At 42.8% G+C, this 23,787-nt stretch overlaps 1 pseudogene; it reads right to left on the reverse strand.

Moving 5' to 3' along the window:
* Window positions 1-1,412: 1,412 nt before the first annotated feature.
* The window catches only part of LOC124097851 (butyrophilin subfamily 1 member A1-like), a 35,162-nt pseudogene continuing 12,787 nt past the window's right edge, over window positions 1,413-23,787 (reverse strand).

Genomic DNA, 23,787 nt, shown 5'->3' on the forward strand with positions numbered 1-23,787 from the left:
TTCTGCCCCTCTTCTTTTCTAAGACGAATCATTTTTAATACACTTTAATTACACAAAACACTTTCACTGTGGCATTTTTGTACATGAATAGAATATGCTTTGATCATATCTGCCTCCCTTAACTTCTACTCCTCCCTTTCTTTTTCATACACACAAGGCAGAGCATGTCCCTTCACACCACTGATTCTGGACACCAGGACGTTTCCTGCCGCACTCTGGCGGCTCAATAGTCCGTGTGCCCTCAGTCTCTCTACCTGAAACCCATCTGACCTAACAGACTGTCATCTGCCAGCCCAGCTGCACCCCAATCGTTTTAGACCTGATCCCTGCCCAAGAGAAGTAACTGAGGTGTGGCGACAGTGTCTGCTCAGCCTCAGGAAAGGGGACAGATCTGGGGGAGAGGGGTTGGAAAGCCATGACCACAGGTTGATCAGAGGTGGCTGCTGAAGGGCCTGGGTCTGGACTGTGCTGTTACTTGTCTGGAAAGTTGATCTCTATCCCACGAGGTAGAATCTTCCCCCACAGGGGACAATAGTGTTGTCCCATGATTAAACACTCAGGGTCACTCCAGGTGAGCTGGGCTGCACAAAATAACCACACAGAGACAAGAGAAGTACCTTTCCCTTTAGATCCTGTGACGGCTCCTCTGACTAAGAGGTCCATGGAAAGAGAGAGAGGAGCATGCACTGAACCCTTTTATTGGCAAGAAGCCATTCAAATGAGGCTAGGGGTAGGATTAGCTCACCCCAGGGGGTGATGCCTGCACATGAGACCTACCTTGCTATCCCAGCTGGGACAATGTCCAAGTCACCACGAAGTGATTGGTTAGAGCCTCTGCTTCAGGACTGGAAGGCGTGGTCATTCAGGGCAGCTCCTCATACAACAGAATCTCCATAAAGGGCCTAGACATCAGCAATAATGGTGACTTCCTGAGGCCTGACCACTGGGTACATAGTCAGGGGCTTCTTATCACAAGACCACAGGCAGAATAAAGGACGAACGGGGCCAGAGAAAGAGGCCTTGGAGAAGGTGAGGATGTGGGACCTGTCGTTCACATTGTAGAAGGAGACAGTTCCTGACTCATAGTTCAGGAAAATCCCAACCCTGCGAGGGGCTCTTGCCAACTGGAGAAGGGTCCGGAGTGGAGTGAGGGCCCAGTACCCCTTTCCAAATAATTCCAGGACCCAGAAGCCAGCCATGGGAGACATGAGGATGAACCCCTTCTTCTTCACATTCTCCCTACACACCACAACCAGCCAGTCGGTCCTGTCCCCCACCTCCACCTCCCAGTCATGCTGCCCCTCGGTGAAGGCCTCTCGGCCCAGCACACACGGCCACCAGTCAAATCTTTGGGTTTTCAGGCTTCTGGCGTGAATCCTCCAGTCGAACAGATTTTGTGTCCTCATACAGAAAAAGGTGAGGGTGGGCTGTGTCTAGATCCAGAGTCACATCAACTGGAAACAGAGAATGTGACCGTCAGTGGCAGTCAGTCACAGGACCTGTCCTCCCTTCTCCAAAGAAACAGCAGTGGGCTAACTTGGCAGTCTCAGGGGGAGTTGCCTGGCTGCTGTGCAGTTTGGGTCTCCTGTGATGCAGGAACTGACTGTCCAGGGCATACAATGCCTAACGTGGCCCTTCACAAGAGGGGACTTGTCTCTGGGCCCCAAAGCCCTCTGTGTCCCAAGGAAATATCAGGATTTCCCCACAACTTAAAATTTCCAGTGCTTGTGACCATAAGTGTATCAGCCTCTTCTATTCTAGGTCTTTGAGTTCCGGGGAGGTTATATCTCAAAGCCCGGAGGTACGAGTGCACCTACCTGCATGTGAACGAGCCAGTTCCCATTCTGAAAAAGCAGAAGTGTGAGTCAGTGCCAGGTTAGAGGGAGAATATTTTGTGTATTTTATAACAAGGAAAGGAAAAAAAGAGTCAAATTTTTATGAGTTTCTCTGTAAGATAAGAAGTACCTCAAATGCTTCCTGAGGCCTGAGAGGTAAGGAGGAAAACGGGTGTGGGGGACACAGTGTGGAGGCCTGGTCCACCTGTGATCCTCAGTCAAGAGCAGGAAGTGTTTTTTGCTTCTGCAGAAGTAACCCAAGTTCTTGGTGGTTTGGGATCCGCCTCCAGCTACTAAGACCACAGCTCCATCTAGAGGGCGAGCGAAGGCAACGCAGCCAGCCCAGCACCCACTGCAGGCCAAGGGCGCAGCCCAGCTGGGTTCAGGAGGGCGCAGTTCACACCCTCCGCCTCACACCTGCTGGTCTGTGGCCCTGTGAGGACATTACCTGTTCTTATGATCTAATTCAGGAGCTGGGTTCCAGCTCTGATGAAAACCCTCCTTCCTCTTCAAACTCCTGGTTTGTGTGTTTATGCTTTCAGCTTTGAAAATTCCGAAACAACAGGTTCCAGGGACAACAATTCTTCTTACAAGACATCCTATCCAACCACCTGTGCAAAACAGATTCCTCATTTGACAAATGTCCATGATAATCTGATGTTCTGTGACTTACCTTATGGGACCAGTTTTGCCATTTCTCTTTCTCCTTCTTATATAGTTTCCAAGCAAAAATTGTTGCAGCGATGAAAAGTCCCAGGGGCACTGCAGGACACAGGAAGGTTTTCTAAAATGGCCAGGAGGGAGCTGAAACAACTCCATAACAGGTTTGTTGAGGCTTTTGGAGAAATGCAGCTCCTCCAGGGCCCTCAGCCCCACTCCTGAGTGCAGTCCCCACGCCCACCAAACCTGTCTTGGTTGGGGACAGTGGCTGTGCTCCGACCTCAGCACTTTCAGAAATGGTTCCACTCCAGGTGGGAGAAAGCAGCAAAAGAGAAGTCATTCAGGTTAGGACCTGTGTGATCCTAGAGGAATTCTCACTGAGTTCAGTGCCCGAGTCCAGGTGCATGTGGAGGGACAGAGCACCTGTGAAGGCCCCAGAATGGCTCTCAAGAGACAACCTTAACTAGGGAAAGATGCCTGCCTTCCAGGGGTCCAATTAGAACAAAGCAGCCCCCACAACACCCCAGTGCCCATACTGCTTGGTGATCTCACCTGCAAGGTTGGTTTTTTGGAACTGGTGCTGTTTGAAAACACTCTCCTCCATTCCTGAGAGCTACAGAGACACTCTTGAGAAGCACTGTTTCCTGGACGGAGGGCCAGAGAGCTTCCCTCAGACAAGGACCGGAGCAGGCCGGGAAAACCTTTTGTGTTGGACTAAAATAGGGGCCAAAATGTTCATGCAGGAAACATGGATAAACACAGCCAAGGATCTTCGGCTGTCAGGGCCCGATCCTTTGGGCTACGTCTCTACCTGTCAGGCCCAGGAGAACTCTGAGTCGTGGGGTCACCTTGTCATTTGGTTGTTCCTTACTTCAACTCGCACTGTGTGGCCGGCGCTGTGGAGACCCAGAACACAGGCAGTAAATGTCCATTACAACAGTTCTGGCTTTCCTGGCACCCACACCCTCACTCCCCACCTGGGTGACTTTTCACCCATTTCCTCTGAGGGCTGGGAGAGTGCTCTGCAAACACATACGCAGGACGTGAAATCATTTGTTATTTGTGTAAAATTCGTTCTATGTTACTGAGTTGACTGTGTCTTTTTGTAGCTCCCTACCCTAACCATCATAGCTGGTTTGTCCAGGTAAAACAATCAGAATATCAGGGAAGATTAGTGTGATTTGCCAACACTGAGTTAGACATTCTCCCACAAATCATCCTACCTAACCCTCAATACAGTTTTGTGATATCAAATTTTTATTTTATATTTTTATGCCCTAGAAAATGAGGCTTAATAAAGTAACTTCAGGTCCTCTGAGTCACTTGACTGGCAACTGACAGAACTAGATGGTCATACCTGGGCATGTCAGATCTTGGAATGAGGTTTTGTGTATATTTTTTTAAAAAAAAGAAAGAAAGAAAAGCAAAATTTGGTGCTGGGGATCAAACCCAGGGCCTTGTACAAGCAAGGCAAGCACTCAGTATACTAACTGAGCTATATCCCTATCCCTTCTTTTGATTTTTTTTTTTTAAGAAGTTATATGTGAGCTGGGTGCAGTGATGCACACCTGTAATACCAGTGACTCCGCAGGAGGATTCCAAGTTCAAAGCCAGCCTCAGCAACTTAGATGGCCCTAAGCAAATTAGTGAGACCTTGTCTCAATATAAAAAGTAAAAAGGGCTAGGTGCTCTTGGGTTCAATCCCCAGTACTTCCCACCCCAAAAGAATCTATGTGTGAAAGAGAAATTTTGATGACAGGGAATATTAAGTGAAGTTGAAAACTTAAGTTGCTACTGGTTAAAGGCCAGATGCGTCCAGGATTCCAGCCCTGTTCTGAGGTGCAAGGTGGAATATTATGTGGAGAGCATCATGAAATGGAACAGAGGCATTAACGACATTAGGGGAAAGCAAGGGCTGTCAAATCTGCAGCCAGAAAACTGAGTTGAAAGAAGGAACTTGGAAATGCCAGGGTAAATACTGCTTCTGGTTACATTAGCTAACTTAGACCCTCCTTCTCTTCTTTGAAATAAAGTCTCAAGTGACAAATGTGACATATTCATCAAAACAGGAGTAGAAGGAAAATATTCATTCATTCTTTGACTTTGGTACTGGGGACCGAGCACAGGGACACTCTACCACTGAGCTACACCCCAGCACTCTTTTTCATTTTTAAATTCTGAAAAAGGGCTTGCTGAGTTGCTGCGGCTGGCCTTGAAGTTGTGATTCTCCTGCTTCAGCTTTGCCAGTAGCTAGGATTATAGGTGTGCACCACCATGCATGGCCAGGACCTTCCTTATTTTGATGAGTATCCATAATAATTCTATAGTTATTGTTATTTTAATAGTGAAATTTTGAACAATTCCCCTTTGAAGGAAGAGGTAAATATTTTAACTATCATTATTCACATTTAACCTTGTATGAAACATCTCAGCTTTTGTATAAATAAACAAAAAAAAAAAAAAAAAAAAGAAAAGAAAAAAGAAAAAAGATTGAAGAGAAAAAAAGGTCAAACTTTTATTTGATGAAAAGAGTTTATATAGGAAAATTGGAATTCATTAAAATTATGACCTTGTATTCATCAAAAGGGACTGAAAAGGGAAGTTGCTGAGAGAAAACTACTAGTACATAATAAGGAATGTGCCCAGACTATATGAAAAATTACAAATCATTAAATGAAGAAAAAAACAACTAAACAAAACAAAAAACCAGACAATTCAATTTAAAAAAAAAAATTGTCAAAAATTCAAATAGGCATTTAACAGAAATAAAATGTTCAAAAAGTATCTAAAAGGTATGGAACATTTGTTTTTATGGAAATGCAAATTTAAAATAGAATGATGGTTTCCAGGAAAGTGGAGTAGATGCATATAACATAATCTGGCTTCCATAAGTCCCTTAGGATCTCAGAGGTGGAGAGTCCTTTGCATGCCAAGGACCTGTTTGGTGGCAGGGGATGGGGGGTACTCCTGCAGAGCTCAGTGTGGGGGCTGGAGCCAGGGGAGCCAACCTCTTGCTTAGAGGGTTGGAACCTTCAGCCCTCCTCCTGTGAAGGGAGAGGGACTGAAGGTGGAGTGGTCACCAAGGCCAAGACTCCGTAAGACCCCTGGAGGCCCGAGGCAGACACTTGAAGGCCTGTGGGTGTGGCATCTGAGAGGGCACTGACGCTCTGCACCCCTTCCCACATAGTTTGCCCTCTGTTTCTCTTCCATTTAGTTGTTCCTGATTTGTATCCTTTTTATTTGTATCCTTTTTATAACAAACCAGCAATCTAGTAAATAAACTTTCCTTTTAATATTTATTTTTTAGTTGTAGTTGGGCACAATACCTTTATTTTATTTATTTATTTTTATGTGGTGCTGAGGATGGAACCCAGGGCCTCACATGTGCTGGGCAAGTGCTCTACTGCTGAGCCACAACCCCAGTCCCAAACTGATTTTTTTGTTTGTTTGTGTGAGTCACTTTAGCAATTACTGAGCCCAAGGAGAGGATTGTGGAAATTCCTGAATATGGTGGGTCAGGGCAAAGCACAGGTGACAAGGGGGAACTGCGACTGTCATTGCAAGTGGGGCATCTCATGGAATGGAGCCCTTTACCTGTGGACCTCATGCTCACTCCAGGTAAACAGTCAGAACTAAACTCTGGTTTCTGCAGAGGAATAGAGAATTGCTTGATGTGGGAAGAAGCCACATAATCTGGTGGGCAAAAGCGTAATGAAGTGCTGTGAATTCAGAGGAACATTCTCCCCTGTGAGATGTGAGATGCACTTTTCCTTTTGCTCCTGTTAGGCGCACTGAGAATCCTAGACGTTATACACACACACACACACACACACACACACACACACACACACACACAAGGACACTCTGAAGAGGGACTGGCTGGGAACATCAGGACCCAAGGGCGGCACAGTGACGAGTTTCCTGGGCTTTCTTTTTGCCCCATTAACCAAAAATCTGAGCTAAAGATGTTGGAAACCTGGAAATATCAAAAGAACAAAGGAAGTCCGAACAAAGCCTGTTCTTTTAGCCAGGAAACCATCAAAAGAGCTGCCTGTTTGGTAGACCCTGTCCTCTCCTCCAGCCAAACAGCACAGAAGGAGAGCCATGTCCACCCACACACAGGAAGAAAAGGCTTAGAGAGGACTGGACTTCCACCCTTACCTTGCTACATCAGAGAATGCAGAGTAGGGAGCCTGGGTTTCATCCCAATGGACTGGCGAGGACCCCAACCCAGGAGGCAGTGGAGACCATGCAGGGAGTCCAGGCTTCCACGGGCACAGGCCCTCTCCCTCTCCATTAGGGTGGGCCGGAGGAGGCTTATGGAGAGTCAGTGCTGTCATCAGCCCTGCTCAGCCAGGAGGCCTCCTGGAGCCTGGGGGTGGGGAGTTGGGTCTCCTATCTATCTCTGCTGCGCTCTAAAGAGGAGGATGCTGAAGTAAGATCCAGAGCCTTGTAACACGATCTCTACCTTTTAACTGAAAATCATTCACCACACTAGGAACTAATAAGATTTCATATGGAAGGAAAAACAAGCAGTAAATGCCAATATTAAGATACTAGAGGTCCGGCAAATATTTTAAGCCTCCGTCACAAAGATGATTAAAGAGCAAACATAAATACTATGAAACAAGTGAAAAACCTGAATATGTCAACAAAGATACAGAAAATCTCCACACAGAAACTGAAGCGGTAAAGAAGAGTCGAATGGAAATGTTACACCTGAAAAATACAATAACTTAAGCTAAATAATCAATAGAGGCAACAATAGAATGGAACTAAAGACAGGTGGCCTGGAACAGAGAGCAACAGAAATCACCCAGCAAGAGAGAGAAGACACTGAGGGGACAGAGCAGGGCCCTGGGACCTCTCCGAGCTGACCTGAGTGCTGAACACTTGCATATCCAAGGAATGTCACAGGAAACAAAACAGGAGACCTGGAGAAATACTACAAGAAATGACGATGAAAACTTCTCAAACTTGGCAGAAGACAGGAGAACTACCCTAAAAGAATACCTACAAGAAATTATCCAAACAAAAAAGAGATACACCCAAAACACCAACGATAAATCAAAATGGAATTCTAAAAAATGTTCATGTAACACACGGGCTAAAAGACAACATGAAAACTAGAGAACATGTATAGAAGGAAAATACGAAACGGCAGGCTTAACCCTAACATAATGATCACATTAAATGTAAACAGTGTAAATACATTAATTAATACAGAAATTGGTAGAGCACATTAAAAAAAATAATTATACACTGTAAAGAAACTTTAAATCTCACAGTATAGGTGATTTAAAAATAAAAGAATGGGAAAAAATGTATAAAATTAATAAGTCTCTAGAGAAATTCACTGTGTAATGATAAAGGGTCAGGTGTTACCAATCACCTGTGGAAATAAAGGCCAACAGAGTGGAGAGAGGAAGAACTAAAACCGTCTCAGGGGCTGGGGGTGCAGTTCAGTGAAGCAGCACTTGCCCAACATGGATGAGGCCCGGGTTTGATCCCCAGCAACATAAAGCAACATACCAATCTGTTCCTAGTTGTAGATGACATAATTAGCTACATGGACATTCCCAAGGAACTGACAAGAAACATCCTATAATTAATAAATTATTCAATAAGGTCACAGAATACAAAATAAACATTTAAAAATTAATTTGATTTCTATATACTTGCAATAAACATGTGGACACTGACATTAAAATCGTATTTATTTTTGTTCATTTATAATTGTTCAAAAAATAATGAAAAGCTCAAATGTCAAGCTGGCCAAACACATCTAGGATTTGTAAGCATAAAACTATATAATGCTGGTGAAAAATCAAAGAAGAGCTCAATAAATAGCTGACTCAACAGCCCATTCATGGGTTGGAAGATCCACCTGGTAAAGGTGTCAATCCTCCTTAAGTTGATATACAGACTTAATTCAATTCTGAACAAAGTGCCATCAAAAGTTTTGTAGAGGGGCTCAGGTGGTGGCTCAGTGGTAGAGTGCTCGCCTGGCATGCATGAGGCACTAGGTTTGATCCTCAGCACCACATAAAAACAAACTAATGTATCCACCTAAAACTAAAGATACATAAATAAATAAATATTGAGTTTTGCAGAAACCAGGCACAGTGGCCCATGCTCGTAATCCCAGTGACTCAGGAGGCTGAGGCAGGAGGATTGAAAGTTCAAAGCCAGCCTCAGCAACTCAGCAAGATCCTATCTCAAAATAAAAAAAAGGGCTGAGGATGTTGCTCAGTGGTTAAGTGCCCCTGGGTTCAATCCCTGGTACCCCCAATCCCCTAAAAAAAAAAAAAAAAGTTTTGTAGATTATTTTAAGATTATATGGAAGGGTAAAAGTACTATCATAGCTAAACAGTTTTGAAAAATAAGAATAAAGCAGGAGCAATCAGGCTACCTGACCTCAAGCCTTAACACATAGCTATAGTGATCAGAACCATAGAGGGACAGACACATGACCAATGGAAGAGAAAAAAACTTGGAATGCACCCACAAAACTATACCCAACTGATTTTGAAAAATATGCAAAAGCAATTTGGTCGTGGAAAGAACCACCTTTAACAAAAGGTACACAAGCACTTGAATATCCACATGCTTGACACCAGACGTACAATTCATATAAGGATGAATTGATACATACACACTGAACTTCAAAACTCAAAACTTGCTGAGGATGTGGCTCATGTGGTAATGTGCTCACCTGGCATGTGCGGGGTGCTAGGTTCGATCCTCAGCACCACATAAAAATAAAATAAAGACGTTGTGTCCACCGAAAACTGAAAAATAAATACTAAAAAATTCTCTCTTTAAAAAAAAAAAAAAAAAACCTCAAAACTTACATTCTCTGAAATATCTTGTCAAGAAGAAAGAAAAGACCCTGAAAGCACAAGAAATCAAACCAAGCATCAATAAATGGGATGCCATTGAACTAAAAAGCTTCTGCACAGCTAAGGAAACCATTAAGAGCATGAAGAGAGAGTCTACAGATGGGGAATAATCTTTGCCAGCTACTCCTCCCACAGGGGATTAGTATCAAGAATATATAAAGATCTCAAAAACTTAACATAAAAAAAAAACCCCAAATTTCCCAATGCACAAATGGGCAAAAGAACTAAACAGAAGATCTTCTTTCAAAAGAACACAAATGGCCAACAAATACATGCAAAAATGTTCAACACTTCTAGCCATTAGGGAAACGCAAATCAAAATTACACTAAGATTTCACCTCACTCCAGTCAGAACGGCAATGATTGAGAACACAACTACAGTAAGTGCTGGCACGGTGGTGCAGAAGAAGGTCCTCCTGTACACTCTTGGTGGGACTGCAGACTAGTCCAACCACTCTGCAAAGCAGTTTACAGGTTCCTCAAAACCTAGGGATGGAATAAATAAATAGGTAAAAGAAGGAAAAGGCAAACTACAGACTAGAAAAATATTTGCAAGCCACATCTGATAAATTGCTCACGCTGAATATATAACAAACTCCCCAAATTTAACAGAAAAACCAAACAAGGGAACATCCAATTAGAAAACATGTGAACAAATATTACTAAAATGATAATTCATAAGGCAAATAAGTACATAAAGATGTTCAGCATCATTAGTCAGGAAAATGAAAATTAAAAAGCACAACAAGCTTTCACTACACATGTATCGAATGACTAACATAAAAAACATGGGGGGCGGGGCTGGGCTCAAGAGTAGCACACGCACTTGCCTGGCATGTGTGAGGCAATGGGTTCGGTTCTCGGCACTGTATATAAGTAAAGGTCTCTCAACAACTAAAAAATATTAAAAACAAACAAACAAATAACAACAACAACAGGAAACTCCAAATGTCAGTGAAGATGCAGAGACAGATCACGGACACATTGCTGACAGAAAGGCAAAACACTAGAAATGACAGTCATTTCTTATTAAAAAAAACCTACACACCAACTAATTAAAGACCCAGCAATTACACACCTTGGCATTTATCCCAAAGAAATTAAGACTTGGGTTCAAAACCTTGCACACAAATTATAGCTGTATGTGGTAGTAGCCAAAAGCAAGAAACAACCAAGGTATGCTTTGACAGACAGATCGCTGAACAAATGGTGGCACACTGAAACCAGCAATGGACAGGTACGAACTACCCAGGGAGCAACCTGGCCAGGCCTCCAGGGAACCAGACTCAGAGCAAGAGCCAATCTCAAAAGGTGACACACAGCGATTCCACCCACACAGCACTTGTAATCGACCAAGTTATGAAAATGGAGGTCAGTGGCTGCTGGGCGCCTCAAGGGAGTGCTGGGGGAGGCAGGCGGGTGTGGCTCTCAAAGGGCAACCCAGGGATCACTGTGGTCCCTGGAGTGTTGTCAACACGGACCCTATGGCTGTATCCTGGCTGTGATAACTGTATGCAGCTTTACAAGATGTTATTATTGGAAGAAACTAAGTGAAGAGTACACGAAATGTCTGTCTTATTTCTTACATCTAAATGTAAGTCTAAAGTGATCTTACAATAAAACATTTATTTAAAAAAATACATAGGTGCTGGGGTTGTGGCTCAGTGGTAGAGTCTTGTCTGGCACGTGTGAGGCCCCGGGTTCAATCCTCAGCACCACATTAAAAATAAGTAAATAAACAAAATAAAAAATCGTGTCATCTACAACTAAAAAACAAACAAACAAACAAACAAACATACATACATAAGAGCCGGGTAGCACATGCCTGTATTCCCAGCAGGATGATCACAAGTTCCAAGCCAGCCTCAGCAATGGTGAGGCGCTAAGCAACTCAGAGAAACCCTGTCTCAGAATAAAATACAAAATAGGGCTGGGGATGTGGCTCAGTGGTCCAGTGCCCCCGAGTTCAATCCCCAGGACCCAAACAAAACAAAACAAAACAAAACATAGGTACTATTAGGCACACTTTCCAACCATGAGAGAATGGCCAAAGTTCAACTCTAATTAGTGAAAACCAGATGTGATATGTAAAAACTCATCAAGCTGTACAGCTAAGAGTAATGCTATTCCTTTCATATAGTTTTATATAAGTTTAAAAAAAGGGGAGGAGTATATCTGAATTAGATGTGGTCCAAAACTAGTTAAAAGTAGGTGTTGGCACATGCCTGTCATCCCAATCGCTAGGGAATCTGAGACAGGAGGATGGCAAATTTCAGGACAGCCTCAGCAACTTAGCGAAACCCTATCTCAAAATAAAAATAGATGGAGACATAGCTCAGGGGTATAAGCACCCTGAGTTCAATCCAAAACCAAAACAAACCAAACAAGCTAGGCTGAAAGATATGGGGTGAGATGGCCAACAGGAAGCTGGACCCAGGTACGGTTCTAAGACCCACCTTCATACAGGAATCATTTACGTCTTCAGGATGGCTCTCCAAGATAAAGGGAGGCCGGAGGATGAGACTGTGAAATGCCCCCTCGGGCCCTGTGTCTCTTTCCTGACATAAACACTTGGGATCCTGGGAGTGGAAGAGTGCTGGCTTTTGTTTTTGGCATGCTGGGGATCAAATGCCCCTACCACCGACAGACGCCCCTAGTACCGATGAATGGCAAGCGCTCGCTGACTCCCCACCCTTCCTCTGAGACTGCTCTGGACTGTCTCTTCCATAACCTTCCTAATTCAGTTCAATGGCACCTTGTCTCTCATCTTTCTTGATGACTACTAATCTTGGTGATTCTGACCCTGATAAGTATCCTCTCCTTCTGGAAATGTCTCCAAATAGACCATCTAAAAATTCCATTTTCCTGTAGCTTTTATGATTGATTGTTCTCTACCCTTACATGCAGATTATCCAAGGATCTACTTTATATAACTTTAGGTTTGTCCTCTGCTCAACTTACCTTTCAGCTCCTCTCCTCTCCCAGGAGGTGGGGCTGAAAGTTCCAACTCTCTACTTATGCTTTGGCTTGACCAGCAATCCACCCTGAAGCTCTCTAGGAACCCCAAGCCAAGGCATAAGTAGCATACAAAAAACACTCTTGGGCTGGGGTGTGCTGGGTGGAAGAACACTTGTCTTGCAGTTGTGTGAGGCCCTGGGTGGGATTCCCCAGGAGTGCGTATGCATGTGCGCACACACATGCACACACAAAATAAATAAAGCCTTTTTGAAGATGAATACCAATTCCTAGGATGGAGGAGAAATCAAGGAATAAGACAAACTAAAAACCAAAGGGACTCAGATGTGGTGGCACACACCTGTAATCCCAGTGACTTGGGAGCCCAAGGCAGGAGGGTCACAAATTTAAGGCCAGCCTTAGCAACTTCAAGATTCTGTCTCAAAATAAAAAATTAAAAGGGCTAGGGGGTGTAGCTCAGTGGTAAAATGCTCCTGGGTCAAATCCCCAGTACCCAAATAAATAAATAAACAAATAAGACCAATGGGTAAATGGAGAGAGAGATACTGAATGCACCGGTGACCTAGATAAGAGATGGGTGACCTGGATAAGAGATGCCATGGCCTATGCGGGAGATGGTATCTAAGGGATAAATGAGGCTGCCCTCCCTGAGGACCCTGGGAACCTGACAGAAGCCCAACAGAGTGACAGTTAAGGATCATTTGGAAAACCAGAAAACTAATGTGAGATTTCTGACTACCCAAAGAAAGGAGTCTATGCATCAAAACTGAACAACACCCATATGCAAGGCTTAATAATAATTAAGATGTCCTCTCTCAGTGTCCTTGAGGGATTGGTTCCAGGATCCCTTGTGGAGTCTAAGGTCCATAGGTGCTCAGCTCAAGTCCCTTATAGAAAAGTGCATAGTATTTGTACATGATCACGCACACCCTCCTGGTATGCTTTGTTATCTCTAGATTACTTACAATACCAAATAGAATCTAAATGCTGTGTAAATAGCATGTTATACTATATCATTTGATGAAAACAAGAAAAAGTTTGTATATGTTCATACAGAGGTATTTTCCTGTACATTTTCTATCCTTAATCTATTGAATTCATAGATGCAGAGACCGCGGATAGTGGGCCAACTCTATTTCTATGTGTAAAAAGCTGGAATCTCTTCAGATCTATATAATTTATACCTTAAGTCCTCACATATTTGGGCAGCAGACTTTGTACAACCCAGGGTGGGAAAGTGGGCAGCTCCACCAGGAAGTCACATCGGGGCAGGTGCCAGGTCAGGGAGCCCCGAGGCTGTGTCCACACAGGAGTCAGCACTGGTTCTACTCACCTGGAATGGAAACCCCTACTTCCTTCTCCTGGCCAAGAAGGAGGTTCCGGATGCAGCAGGACACACTGTCCATGGAGCTGTCCCTGAGGGTCACTGAGGCTGCCACAGTGAACAGGCCTTCCTCGTCAGGACTCCTGGACTCTGACATGGTCGGGAACTCCTCTCCCTTGGCAGATCTCCACTGCACCTGGGGCTCTGGGTACCAACCCACGGAGGTGCACTCCAGCCGGACCTCTCCACTCTCCTGAACTTCCATGGTGATGTGAGGCTCAGAGCCCAGAGCTGTGGAGGGAGAAGCTGGCTTAATATCTCAGTGGTGCCTTCTGCAGACTCACAATCCCAGGACTCCAGTGTTTATAAGGAGAAACAGTTACCCGAGAAATCCAGAAGTGGGTACAGCACAACTCATCATTTCAAAGGGACTGAGGTATCAATATAAAATGGCACTTCAGGGCTTGGAAAGTAGCTCAGTGGCAAAGCACTTGCCTCGAAGGCACACAGCTAGTTTGATCCCCAGCGCTGCAAAACAAACAAAGATCATTTCACAGACCTCCTAAGAAAGAGGCCATCTTGGAATCAGACACAAGTCCTGCCCCTGGGGATGATGGTCATTTGAGGCAGCTGCTGAAACGTGGACAGCTGGACAGAAAAACCCCAGAACAGCTCTTCCAGGCAGAGGGAGCAGCAAGAACAGACCGAGGTGGGCAAGCAGCCTAATTGGGCGGTTCCGGCGGAGAGAAGGGAGCTTTGCCGCTGGAAGAGAAAGCTGAGAGGAGGCAGAACAGGGCTGCTCCCGAGGGCGGCCCAGTGGGGAAGGGAAAACCGTTTCCTGTGCTCTTCTCTGGATGTCTATGGGAGAAGCTCTGGGAACCGGGGCAGGAGACATCCTTTGCTGTGATGTTCCAGGGATTCTCTGATTCTTATAACTCTAGAGGGCACAGAAAACACTACAGAGTTTAACAGCAAAGCCATTCAAGAGGCACTTGCTCAAATTTAAAATATATGTAAGAATGTGTATTTCTCTGTCAAGAGAGTTCACACAGTCTGGTGTTCTTAAAATTAGAACAGAGCGCGGTGGTGCATGCCTATAATTCCAGCAACCTGGGAAACTAAGGCAGGAGGATTGTTAGTTCAAAGCCAGCCTCAGCAATTTAGGAGGCCTTGTCTCAAAATAAAAATGAAAAGGGCCGGGGATGTGGCTCAATGGTTAAGTGCTCCTGGGTTCAATCCCTGGCAACAACAAAAAGATAAAATTAGGCCTGTGACTTAAGAACAACAGTTTCATCCTGTAGGTTTTAGAAGCAGTTGTCAAGATGATCCTTCTTCACTACACATTAAGCACATGGGCTACATACACTGTTGCCAGCATGGAACTGAGACCCAGATCTCATTAAGATAGTTTAAATTATTTACAGAGCGGTGTCACCGAAGCAGCCAGAACCTGTCTACTCACCAGCTACTTTCAGATTCACGAAGGCTTCTCCCTGGGCTTGCTTGTCTCTGAAGGAGCACCCATACACCCCTTCATCAGAGGTCCTGATGCGGTGTATCTGCAGGGCCACGTGTCCCTTGGTGATATTGTCTGCACCAGCATCACCGTCCCACGATACTCGGGCATCTGCTCTCCCTCCTGCTCCTGCCTGTCCTGGAGCACCAACACGGCAGGTAAGAAGGTGTTCCGGAACCACCGCAGCTCAGAGTCCTCACCCATGAAAGCTAGGATGGGCTCCTGAGGTCCAAGCACTTCAAAGTGACCTGTTAGAGAATGAGCAGGACCTGCAGGATATGAGAGGTGGGAATCACAGAGTGACAGGAATGACTCCCTCTTACCATTCCTCTGGCTGCGTCCCAGTGGGGGGTACCTGGGAAGAACCTCTGGGGTCGTTGACATCTGCAGGCCAGAGGTGCAAGGGAGCGGGTACGGAAGGGAGACCTACCTGAGTCCAGCTGGGTCAGCAGCAGGAGCACAATGATGAGCAGACACTTGGGGAGGGAGTTTGGGAGCACTGCCATCTGTGTCCTTTCTGGAATAGCAGGATACTGGTGGCTGCACACCAAGAACAGCTTAGAGATGAATGGTCAGGAGAAAATATGGGCTCCACAGACACTCTGTCCTTCATAGTCACAGTCCTTCTAATCCAGAGTGTGCTGGTCATTTGCATGTGAAGCTCTTGTGCCTCCTCTCCAATGGGGATTTTCAATGCACACCACCTCAGCACCTGCCCAGATGCACCCTAAGTTTGGTCAAGAATAGATAGAACAACAAACTGGATCCCAAAACCATGAAACATAGGCATCATACACCTTGGTGGGTTGCGTATAAATGAACCAAACTTGGAATCAGTACACTTAAAAAACAAAACAAAACAAAAATCAAACCTTCTAGACATCGCAGCCTGGAGATCTAGAGAGAGGCCTGCTGGCCCCTCACCCCTGCCAGGAGATCTGGAGAGCCCCCCACCCTCCCCGGGAAGAGAGCCACCCCACACTGGGGTTCCTTATTCACCAAAGTGTGGCTCCACAGCCCAATATCAGGGTACACATAGGCTTGAGGCTGCCACACCACGAAACCGGGATATCGCTGCTTCTATCAAGGGACAACGATAAGGACCCAGTAAGACATCACGAAGGTCCCTGTGGGCCTGGCTGCACCAGAGGTTTCTCTACTAGGGGTGCTAACAGCTATCCTGTTGCTGAGGTAACAGGGAGTCTTGCATGGGGTGGCCTCTGTCTTGTTTCTCCTCCTAACAGCCAACTTCCTATGATCACTCTCTCACTAGTCATATAATCTAATATCTCCATATTCTCACATCCTACCTCATAAATATCTCAGTCAACTCTCCACACCCCTTCTACCATCAGAAACTGTAAACCACTATGCAAACCTATTGACTACATGGCAGAAGATAACGAACTCATCATTTCTGATTATGGTGACAAAACTGTAAATGTAAAAATAGAAGCTAACTGATATATGGCTGCATGTTGGGCACACTCAGTGCTGTAATATTAATCTCTCCCTTAAAAGTGAGGAATTGGTAACCTGTAGGCACACTATAAGACAATAGGGCAGAAGCTATAATACCTCAGATCTACACTGCAAGAGAGGAAGACTCAAAGACATCATGAAAAAACAAGGGAGGAAAGTGTCCCCAACAAACCAAGACACCTCAACAATAGAATCCATAGATAGCAAAGTAGGTGAAATGTCAGAGAAGGAGTTCAGAATATACATAATTAAAATGATTTGGGAATTAAAGAACGACCTATGTGGGCAGATACAGACAAAAATAGATCACTCCAACAAAGAGACAAGAGAGCAAATACAGGTTGCAAGAGATTACTTCAAGAAAGAGAGAAAGAGTCTGAAAAAAAGCCAAACAGGAATCCTCAAAATGAAAGAAACAATAAGCCAATTAAAAAACTTAATAGATAGCATCACCAACAGATTATATCACTTGGAAGATAGGACCTCACACAATGAAGACAAAATATACAATCTTGAAACAAATTTAAGATTTATTAGGATAGAGGAAGGTTCAGAGATTCAAACCAAAGGAATGCATAATCTCTTCAATGAAATAATATAAGAAGGGTGGGGATGTGGCTCAAGTGGTAGTGTGGTAGCGCGCTCACCTGGCATGCGTGGGGCGCTGGGTTCGATCCTCAGCACCACATAAAAAAGTAAAATAAAGATGTTGTATCCACCGAAAACTAAAAAATAAATATTAAAAAAAAATATATGAAAATTTCCTAAGCATGAAGAATGAATTGGGAAATCAAATACAAGAGGCCTAGAGGACACCAAATGTACACAATTACAACAGATCTACACCAAGACATGTTATAATCAAAATGCCTAGTATACAGCCCAAGGATAAAAGTTTAAAGGCTACAAGAGAGAAAAACCAGTTTACCTTTAAGGGAAGACCAATTCAGATCTCAGCAGACTTTTCAACCCATACTCTCAAAGCCAGGGGATCCTGGAACAACATATACCAAGTTCTAAAAGACAATGGATGCCAACCAAGAATATGAAATAAAAACCTTCCATGATAAACAAAAGCTAAAAGAATTTACAGCAATGAAGCCTGCACAACAGAACATTCTTGGCAAAATACGCCACGACAGGAAATGAAAAACAACAATGAAAATCTGCAAAGGGAAGAACTATAGTAAAAGAAAAGCCAATCAAATGAGAAACCAAGTCAAGCTAATTACCAGAAATAAACAAAAATGACTGGTAATACATATCATGTCTCAACAATAACCCTGAATGTTAATGGCCTAAACTCATCAATCAAAAGACAGACTGAAGAGAATAAAATCATGGCATTTGCAGGTAAATGGATGGCATTGGAGAAGATAACGCTAGTGAAGTTAGCCAATCCACCCCCCAAAAATGCTGAATGTTTCTCTGATATAAGGAGGCTGACTCATAGTGGGGTAGGGAGGGGGAGCATGGGAGGATTAGATGAATTCTAGATAGGGCAGAGGGGTGGGAGGGAAAGGGAGGGGGCAGGGGACTAGCAGGGATGGTGAAATGTGATGGACATCATTATCCAAAGTACATGTATGAAAACCAAATTGGGTATCAACATATTTTATACACAGAGATATGAAAAACTGCGGTATATATGTGTAATAAGAATTGTAATGCAAAGAAAAGAAAAGAAAGTACATGTAAAAAATAAAATAAAAACCCAAAAGACATAGACCGGTAGATTGGATTAAAAAAGATCCAACAATATGCTGACTTCAAGAAACTCATCTCATAGGAAGAGATGCCCACAGATTGAAGGTGAAAGGTTGGGATAAAACATATCTGTTGGAGTCCAGCTCCGGCAGGGGGTCTCAGGAGACCAATGAATGGTGAGGGGTCCCCGAAAGGCGGCAGAGAAACAACACAGACACAAAAGTGAAGGTGCTGAATCTGATTCTTTACTTGTGAAGTTAAACATATATACTTTTCATTTTGGCAGGTTCACGGTATTTTGTGGTTACAAAACAGGAAACTTTATTCAAGGAAACAAAATTTTACATATCTACAATTAGTTAAAAAAAATGTATCTTGGCTTATGTATAAGCAAGCATTTTTACTTTCAGTTCGTGTTTTGCTTTGAGCTGCTTCCACTTAGTTAGCTTTTAATAATAGTTAGAAATGTCCCAGACTATTGACCTATACCTTGACTATTCTTTCTTGACTTACTGACTAGAACCGGCGCCGAAGTTATGGCAAGTGGTTAACTTGAAAAGAGAGGCTACTAATTTTAATAAAACAAGAGTAAGAGCATCAAACCATTGTGCACAGGAACAAGAACAAGTTACCCGGTACCAAGCACTAATCTGTCTTCTTAATATTAATTTTTCTTCTCTAAATTTTAATTTAATTTCTCAAAAACTTCCTTGACTGTTTTTCCTACAGGTTTTTTTTTTTTTATTTTTTATTTTTTTTTTATTAAACATTAACAACTTATGTTCCACAGCTGAATCATTGCATCAATTGGGAAAATCATGTTTTTTTCCTTTATGCTTAATGGTCTATGAGACGTTACAATTATACTTATGAACAGAAGTGCAAAAACAAACCATCCCATTCCCAGAAACATGCTGCGCTCCTCCAGAGGATGGACACCTTGCACCATCCACCTCAGCAGGGCCTTGCTTTTGCCTGAGTCAGGAGAGGGACGCAGCACTACCATTCACATGGCCTACGTAAGCAAGCAGTGTTTCCACCCTCGTATCAAATAAAGTAGCCTTCAACCCAAAGTTAATCAAAAGGGATAAAGATGCACATTTTATACTGCTCAAGGGAACCAACCATCAACAAGATATAACAGTTATAAATATATATGCCCCAGACAATGGAGCATCTAAGTTCATCAAAAAAACTCTTCTCAAGTTCAAGAGTCAAATAGACCACTACACAATAATTCTGGGTGACTTTAACACACCTCTTTCACCACTGGATAGATCTTCAAAACAAAAGCTGAACAAAGAAACTAAAGAATTCAATAATATAGTCAATAACTTAGACTTAATTGACATACATAGAGTATATTATCCATCAATGAGAGAATACACTTTCTTACCAGCAGCACATAGATCCTTCTCTAAAACAGACCATATATTATGCCACAAAGCAACTCTTAGTAAATACAAAAAAGTAGAGATACTACCCTGCATTCTATTAGACCACAATGGAATGAAATTAGAAATCAATCTAAAATAAAAGATACTCCAAAACCTGGAGACTAAATTATATGCTACTGAATGAACAAGTGGTTACGAACGATATTAAGGAGGAGATTAAAAAATTCTTAGGGGTAAATGAGAACACCGATACAACATATCGAAATCGCTGGGACACTATGAAGGCAGTTGTAAGAGGAAAGTTCATTGTCGGGTTTCTGTTCTCGCAACTAAAAGGCTCAGGGGTCACTTCAGGTATAACTGGGCTGACTGGGTTGTGCAAAATAACCACACAAGAGGCACAAATACCTTTTTCTTTGGAGTCGCTGTGATGGCTCCTCTAACCTTAAAGGTCCACAGGAAGAGAGAGAGCGAGAGCACGCGCTGACCCCTTTTATTGAGGAGAAGCTATTCAAATGAGGCAAGGGGTCAGGTTTCAGGGGCTGAGTCTATCTTCATGATGTCCACTGTCAGCAGGTTGACTGACACCTGGGTAGGCCACACCCAAGGGCATAGTAAGAGAAGGGGACATACACAAGGCACTTCCATGGACATTCTATCCTAACAGGGCAAGGGGTTATATTACATAGGAACAGGTGAGCATAGCTCCACCCATGGGGCTGTAGCAAGACACAGTCACTCGAACCCTAGAAGAGCAGGACAGTCTAGCAGCATGGGTGGCTGACCGCCACATCATCCAACATGAGATTGGTCTCCCACAATGGAGTTCATTCCTTCAAAGAAGAAAAAGTCAACAAATAAATGACCTAACATTACATCTCAAATAAAAAGAAAAAGAAAAACAAATCAACACCAAAAGCAGTAGAAGGCAGGAAATAATTAAAATCAGAGTTGAAATCGATGAAATTGACAAAAGAAACAAATGAAAAAAGTTGATTAAACACAAAACTGGTACTTTGAAAAAATAAATAAAATTGATAAACCATTAGCCATGCTAACAAAGAGAAGGAAAGAGAAAATTTAAATTACTAACATCCATGATTGAAAAAGGAAATATTATGACGGACACTATAGAAATACAGAAGATAATTAGAAATTATTTTGAAACTTTGTACTCTAATAAAATAGAAAATATTGAAGGCATCAACAAATTTCTAGAGGCCCAAATTGAATTTGCCTAAATTGAATCAGGATGACATACACAACTTAAACAGATCAATTTCAAGCAAGAAAATAAGGATGCTATCAGAAGCCTACCAAACAAGAAAAGCCCAGGACCAGATGGATACACAGGTGATGTGTATTCATCAGCTTTAAAGAAGAACTAACACCAATACTTCTCAAACTATTTCATGAAACAGAAAAAGAGGGAGCACTTCCAATACATTCTGTGAGGCCAATATCACTGGGTTTCTAAATCCAGGCAAAGACGCATCAAAGAACTACCTCAGACCAATACCTCTAATGAATGTAGATGCAATAAAATTCTGGCAAATCAAATACAAAAACATATCAAAAAGATAGTGCACTCTGATCAAGTAGGGTTCATCTCAGGGATGCAAGCTTGGTTCAACATACAGAAATCAATGTAATTAATCACATCAATAGACTCAAAGATAAAAATCATATGATCATCTCAATATATGCAGAAAAAGCATTTGATAAAATACAGGATTTCTTCATGTTCAAAAATGCTAGAAAAACTAGGGATATCAGGAACATACCTCAACATTATAAAGACTATCTATGCTAAGCCCCAGGCCAACATCATTCTAAATGGAGAAAAATCGAAAGCATTCCCTCTAAAAACTGGAACAAGACAGGTATACCCTCTTTCACCACTTCTATTTAACCTATTTCTTCAAACTCTAGCCAGAGCAATCAGATGAAAGAAATTAAAGGGATACAGATAGGAAAAGAAGAACTCAAATTATCACTATCTGCAGACGATATGATTCTATAATATCTAGAAGACCCAAAACACTCTACCAGAAATCTCCTAGAATAAATGAATTCAGCAAAGTAGCTGGATATAAAACCAACACCCATAAATCAAAGGCATTTCTGTACATCAGTAACAAATCCTCTGAAAGAGAAACTAGGAAAACCACACCATTTACAATAGCCTCAAAAACAAAACAAAAAAACAAACTTGGGAATAAACTTAACAAAAGAAGTGCAAGACCTGTATAATGAAAACTACAGAAGAACATGAAAGAAAGAAGTTTATGAAGACCTTAGGAGTTGGAGAGATCTCCCGTGCTCCTGGAGGCAGAGTTAATGTTGTCACAGTGGCCATACTGACAAAAGCACTATACAGATTCAATGCAATACCAATTAAAATCCCAACATCGTACCTCACAGAACTAGAAAAAGGAGTCATGAAATTCATTTGGAAAAATAAGAGAATCAGAATAGCCAAAGCAATCTTTAGCAAGAAGAGTGAAGCAGGAAGCATCACAATACCAGACCTGAAACTATACTACAGAGACGCAGTAACAAAACTAGCATAGTATTAGCACTAAAATAAACATGTAGACCAACGGTGCATAATACAAGACAGAGACAAACCCACATAAATACATTTATCTCATACTAGACAAAGGTACCCAAAACACACATTGGAGAAAAGATGGCCTCTTCAACAAATGGTGCTGGGAAAACTGGAAATCCATATGAAGCAAAATGAAATTAAAACCCTATCTCTCACCATGCACAAAACTCAAATCAAAGTAGATCAAAGACCTAGGAATTAGACCAGAGACCCTACACCTAATAGAAGAAAAAGTAGGCTCCAATCTTCATCATGTTGGCTTAGGCCCAATGTTCTTAGCAAGACTCCTAAAGCACGAAATAAAATTAAGAATCAATAAATTGGATAGATTCAAGCTAAAAAGCTTCTTCTCAGAAAAATAAACAATCAGTGAGGTGAATAGAGAGCCTACAGAATGGGAGCAAATTTTTACCACATGCAGATCAGATACAGCACTAATCTCTAGGATATATAAAGCACTCTATAAACTTAAGACCAAAAAAACAAATAACCCAACTAATAAATGGACCAAGGAACTGAACAGACACTTCTCAGAAGAGGATATACAATCAATCAACAAATATATATAAAAAAATGTTCAACATCTCTAGCAATTAGAGAAATGCACATCAAAACTAATCTTTCATCTTACTCCAGTCAGAATGGCAGCTATTATGAAGACAAACAACAATAAGTGTTGGTGAGAATGTGGGGGAAAAAAGCCACTCATACATTGCTGGTGGGACTGCAAATTGGTACAGCCAATATGGAAAGCAGTATGGAGATTCCTTGGAAAACTTGGAATGGAACCACCATTTGACCCAGCTATCCCACTCCTCAACTTATACCCCCAAAACTTAAAAACAGCATGAAAGAAGAAGCGACGCGAGACAAATCACCGGAGAAGTTCCACTTTATTACAAAAGGCTGTGGGCTTATATAGGTCTAAGGAGAGGTGGCAGGGCTTAGGTAAATGATGGGTCACCCGTTTATTGGTAAGTTCTTCCAGATGTCAGTTCCGGAGCCCACGAAATTAGTTCTTAGTGGGGCTAAGGTTTCCCGCTAGCGGAATTTGAATATTGGCGCTGGCGGGAGTTTTTGGCACCGGTGGGAAAGGGAGAGGCAGGAAGAGAAGCTCCTCAGGCGCCATGTTGGGGTTTTTTGGGGTGCAGCTGCAGTTATACCTTTTCCCACATTCCTCCCTTTTTGTTTTCTTAGGAACTGGGGCGTCGTTGGTCAGATCTGGCTGCTTCCTGCTGTGCGGGGGCGGCGTGGGATCTAGAAAGGGAAAGTGGAGGAATGTCCGGGGGACAGGTCTGGGGATACCATGGCAACCAGAAATAAAACCCAGTGGCTATAGATAGCTACTTCGGTAGGGGTGAAGTCTATAAAAGT

Source organism: Marmota monax, unplaced genomic scaffold, assembly GCF_021218885.2.
Source record: "Marmota monax isolate L192 unplaced genomic scaffold, Marmota_monax_Labrador192_F-V1.1 WCK01_AAM20220418_F8-fsc00141, whole genome shotgun sequence".
NCBI classification, from domain to species: Eukaryota; Metazoa; Chordata; class Mammalia; order Rodentia; family Sciuridae; genus Marmota; species Marmota monax.